At 46.6% G+C, this 5,216-nt stretch overlaps 1 protein-coding gene across 1 annotated transcript in view; it reads left to right on the forward strand.

Moving 5' to 3' along the window:
• Positions 1 to 3,655, forward strand: part of LOC135821106 (uncharacterized) — an 18,936-nt gene extending 15,281 nt beyond the window's left edge. Inside the window, exon 6 of the transcript XR_010554300.1 lies at positions 3,094 to 3,655. The gene's annotated coding sequence lies outside the window, so the exon portion shown is untranslated. The remainder of the gene's footprint in view (positions 1 to 3,093) is intronic.
• Positions 3,656 to 5,216: the final 1,561 nt, after the last annotated feature.

The raw sequence follows: 5,216 nt of genomic DNA on the forward strand, positions 1-5,216 counted from the left end.
AGCCATAAATAAATGTGGAAGAGAAAAAGACATATGGATACGAGTTAAGAGTAACTCTCCATCACTGTAACATGATACTATATACAGTCAGAAAGTGCAATAACTAGGCACAAAACTGACAGAGTACTGAAACATTCGACGTCCTGACACCTAGCTTCAACACATCTCCGTAGCGCTAACCGACAGCCTTCCAACTTGGAAGGTTCAAGGTTATGGAAAGACCAAAGAGGGGAAGGCAAGCGCAACGAAAACGAGCAAAAGCTACAGTCCCAACGGAACAAAGAATGTCGATTGTTACTGGACGATGACGAGACCAGTACGATATTTGACAAAGCGGTCTAACTACAATTCGAAGCAGCAAAGCAGCACACCACCCAACTTGGGTGGGTCATAAATATCAAAGATAAGTAAAGAAAGGGAAGCTTTGCGAAAACGAATTGTACAAGCCGAAAGTCAAACTCCTACAGTACTCCTCATGCATGACATTGTGATGGACTAGTTGACTACAAAACAAGTTGTTTCACACGACCGGCGAAACGTACGTCGTGTGAAACAACTTGTTTTGTAGTCAACTAGTCCATCACAATGGCATGCATGAGGAGTACTGTAGGAGTTTGACTTTCGGCTTGTACAATTCGTTTTCGCAAAGCTTCCCTTTCTTTACTTATCTTTGATATTTATGACCCACCCAAGTTGGGTGGTGTGCTGCTTTGCTGCTTCGAATTGTAGTTAGACCGCTTTGTCAAATATCGTACTGGTCTCGTCATCGTCCAGTAACAATCGACATTCTTTGTTCCGTTGGGACTGTAGCTTTTGCTCGTTTTCGTTGCGCTTGCCTTCCCCTCTTTGGTCTTTCCATAACCTTGAACCTTCCAAGTTGGAAGGCTGTCGGTTAGCGCTACGGAGATGTGTTGAAGCTAGGTGTCAGGACGTCGAATGTTTCAGTACTCTGTCAGTTTTGTGCCTAGTTATTGCACTTTCTGACTGTATATAGTATCATGTTACAGTGATGGAGAGTTACTCTTAACTCGTATCCATATGTCTTTTTCTCTTCCACATTATTATTATTATTATTATTATTATTATTATTATTTCCCTCAAACCAGTCAATATTATTATTATTATTATTATTATTATTATTATTATTTCTAATTATCTTTCACCGCCCACGGCCGCACAAAGTCCTTGGCTACAAAAAAAAATTAAAGTCTCTCCAAATCTCTCAAAACCAAACTTCAAACTCCTTTCCAAATTTTCGCCCAAGAGGGCATCTTCAGGGCGAAAATTTGGAAAGGAGTTTGAAGTTTGGTTTTGAGAGATTTGGAGAGACTTTAATTTTTTTTTGTAGCCAAGGACTTTGTGCGGCCGTGGGCGGTGAAAGATAATTAGAAATCATGACAAGGCTACAGAGGAGTTACGCCATCCTTATTATTATTATTATTATTATTATTATTATTATTAACTGGTTTGAGGGAAAGAGACAAACGGGAAAGTCTGAAGAAAAAATTGACTGTCACCACCAGGACTCGAACCAGGGACCTTCGCTTGTAGCCAGCGATGCTCTAACCACTGAGCTATGGTGTAGTCGTCATCCCAGCAGAGGCCGTTCAACATTTTCTTCAGACTTCATAACTCACACTTCCTATGAATCCACACAGGCGGGTGGGACACAGCCCTCACTGTAACCCACACACTTCACGTACAAACTAGCACGCGGGGAGCCCCAAGTCATAAAATATTAACTGGTTTGAGGGAAAGAGACAAACGGGAAAAGTCTGAAGAAAAAATTGACTGTCACCACCAGGACTCGAACCAGGGACCTTCGCTTGTAGCCAGCGATGCTCTAACCACTGAGCTATGGTGTAGTCGTCATCCCAGCAGAGGCCGTTCAACATTTTCTTCAGACTTCATAACTCACACTTCCTATGAATCCACGCAGGCGGGTGGGACACAGCCCTCACTGTAACCCACACACTTCACGTACAAACTAGCACGCGGGGAGCCCCAAGTCATAAAATATTAACTGGATTATTATTCAAAGGATCAGTCAGGGAAGTGAACTGCCTGAAAAGAGAAAAAACGCCAGACCCACCAGGACACGAACCTGGGACCCTGCTTGTCATGAGCAATGCTCTAACCACTGAGCTATGGGACCAGGCTGAACCTAGAAGGCGCTGACAAGTTTTTCACTCCAAAGGCAGCTCACAACACGTGCCACACATACTGATGGCACTTGGGTCTTTTTCCCTCCCCCAGGGGACCAACCACGGTCAGTTTCTGGAAACTACCAGAGGTGAAAGAAAGTGATTAAATTTGGAAAGGTTGGGAGAACTTCAAATTCAAAGGATCAGTCAGGGAAGTGAACTGCCTGAAAAGAGAAAAAACGCCAGACCCACCAGTCCTGGTGGGTCTGGCGTTTTTTCTCTTTTCAGGCAGTGCACTTCCCTGACTGATCCTTTGGATTATTATTATTATTATTATGAAATGACCCAAAGGCAATGTGCCTATCGAGGGGTTCATTTGATTGAAAGAACAGTAGATGTAGATGTATGTACAAAGACAAATAGGGATTGATGAGGAGAGAAATGGGGAAAATCAACCGCAAGGTGGCGGAATTCCGTTGATTGCATAAGCATGGTCAGCTGTAAATTTCCTGAGGGCAGCTTTGAACTTATAGAGCGAGGCTTCCGATGTTAGACTGGGGGGTAAACAGTTCCATAGAATAGCAGTTCGGAACATGAAGAGAGACTTAGACAATGATTTAAATTTGGGAAGAATGATTTTATTTGGTCGTCGCTCACTATTCGTAATCTTGAAATGGAAATCATCAAGGTAATCACGATGATGGAAAACATATCTGTGAAAAGTAGTGAGACTGATGATTTGACGACGATAGGCTAGTGACTCTAGGGAGCATTTAGAATTTAAGACAGATTTGGAAGAAGTGTAATCAAATGCAATTTTTTCTTTATCAGTAGAGCTCTAGCAAACCTTGCCTGTAATTGATCAAGAGTGGTCAAGGGTTTCTTATTAGTATACTGTTATGTGATCGTCTTTGTGGCTGTGCGGTATTCTCTGTTTGCTCCATCACAGATTGACGTTTCAAACAATTCACGCAGCAAGTGCTGGTAGTGTTCTCTCTCTCTCTCTCTCTCTCTCTCTCTCTCTCTCTCTCTCTCTCTCTCTCTCTCTCTCTCTCTCTCTCTCTCTCTCTCTCTCTCTCTCTCTCTCTCTCTCTCTCTCTCTCTCTCTCTCTCTCTCTCTCTCTCTCTCTCTCTCTCTCTCTCTCTCTCTCTCTCTCTCTCTCTCTCTCTCTCTCTCTCTCTCTCTCTCTCTCTCTCTCTCTCTCTCTCTCTCTCTCTCTCTCTCTCTCTCTCTCTCTCTCTATCTTACTGACTGGCTATGCTATCTATCAAATCCAGTCCTCCATTCTTCCTTGGTCATATCTGCCAATTTTTAGCAACATTATGTTATTCTTGATCACTACCCCACTAAATATACGTAAATGAAATAGTCTAGTATGTTAGACAGTAGAGAAAGATAAATTCTTCCATCTATTCTTCTACACTGGTGTGGACAGCGCATAGATACATGGCTATTGTACCTTTCAGAATTTCATTTTCAATTCAATGAAACAGTGTCATGCCTAGTCGGATTCGGCAGTTGGTTCGTGTGCTTGTGTGTGTACGTGCACGCGTGCCTAGGAGACTGCATAGTCGAATTCAGCAGCTGGTTCGTGTGTTTGAGTGTGCACGTGCGCACATGCCTAGGAGACTGCATAGTCGGATCCAGCAGCTGGTTCGTGTGTTTGCGTGTGCACGTGCGCGCGTGCCTAGGAGACTGCATAGTCGGATTCGGCAGCTGGTTCGTGTGTTTGTGTGTGCATGTGCGCGTTTGCCTAAGAGACTGCTTAGTCGGATTTGGCAGCTGGTACATGTGTTTGCGTGTGCACGTGCGCGCGTGCCTAGGAGACTGCATAGTCGGATTCGGCAGCTGGTTTGTGTGTGTACGTGCATGCGTGCCTAGGAGACTGCACAGTCGGATTCGGCAGCTGTTTCGTGTGTTTGAGTGTGCACATGCCTAGGAGACTGCATAGTCGGATTCAGCAGCTGGTTCGTGTGTTTGTGTGTGCACGTACACGTTTGCCTAGGAGACTGCATAGTCGGATTCGGCAGCTGGTTCATGTGTTTGCGTGTGCACGTGTGCGCGTGCCTAGGAGACTGCATAGTCGGATCCGGCAGCTGTTTCGTGTGTTTGAGTGTGCAGGTGCGCACGTGCCTAGGAGAGTGCATAGTTGGATCCGGCAGCTGGTTCGTGTGTTTACGTGTGCACGTGCGCGCATGCCTAGGAGACTGCATAGTCGGATTCGCACGTGCGCGTGTGCCTAGAAGACTGCATAGTCGGATTCGGCAGCTGGTTCGTGTGTTTGTGTGTGCACGTGCGCACGTGCCTAGGAGACTGCATAGTCGGATTCGGCAGCTGGTTCGTGTATTTGTGTGTGCACGTGCACGCGTGCCTAGGAGACTGCATAGTCGGATTCGGCAGCTGGTTAGTGTGTTTGTGTGTGCACGTGCGCGCGTGCCTAGGAGACTGCATATTCGGATTTCGCAGCTGGTTCGTGTGTTTGTGTGTGCACGTGCGCGCGTGGCTAGGAGACTGCGTAGTCTGATTCGGCAGCTGGTTCTTGTGTTTGCTTGTTCACGTGCGCGCGTGCCTAGGAGACTCCATAGTCGGATTCGGCAGCTGGTTTGTGTGTGCACGTGCGCACGTGGCTAGGAGACTGCATAGTCGGATTCGGCAGCTGGTTCGTGTGTTTGCGTGTGCCCGTGCGCGCGTGCCTAGGAGGCTGCATAGTCGGATTCGGCAGCTGGTTCGTGTGTTTGTGTGTGCATGTGCGCGTTTGCCTAAGAGACTGCATAGTCGGATTTGGCAGCTGGTTTGTGTGTGTACGTGCATGCGTGCCTAGGAGACTGCACAGTCGGATTCGGCAGCTGTTTCGTGTGTTTGAGTGTGCACATGCCTAGGAGACTGAATAGTCGGATTCGGCAGCAGGTTCGTGTGTTTGTGTGTGCACGTACACGTTTGCCTAGGAGACTGCATAGTCGGATTCGGCAGCTGGTTCATGTGTTTGCGTGTGCACGTGTGCGCGTGCCTAGGAGACTGCATAGTCGGATCTGGCAGCTGGTTCGTGTGTTTACGTGTGCACGTGCGCGCAT

This window comes from Sycon ciliatum, chromosome 7 (genome assembly GCF_964019385.1).
Source record: "Sycon ciliatum chromosome 7, ocSycCili1.1, whole genome shotgun sequence".
NCBI classification, from domain to species: Eukaryota; Metazoa; Porifera; class Calcarea; order Leucosolenida; family Sycettidae; genus Sycon; species Sycon ciliatum.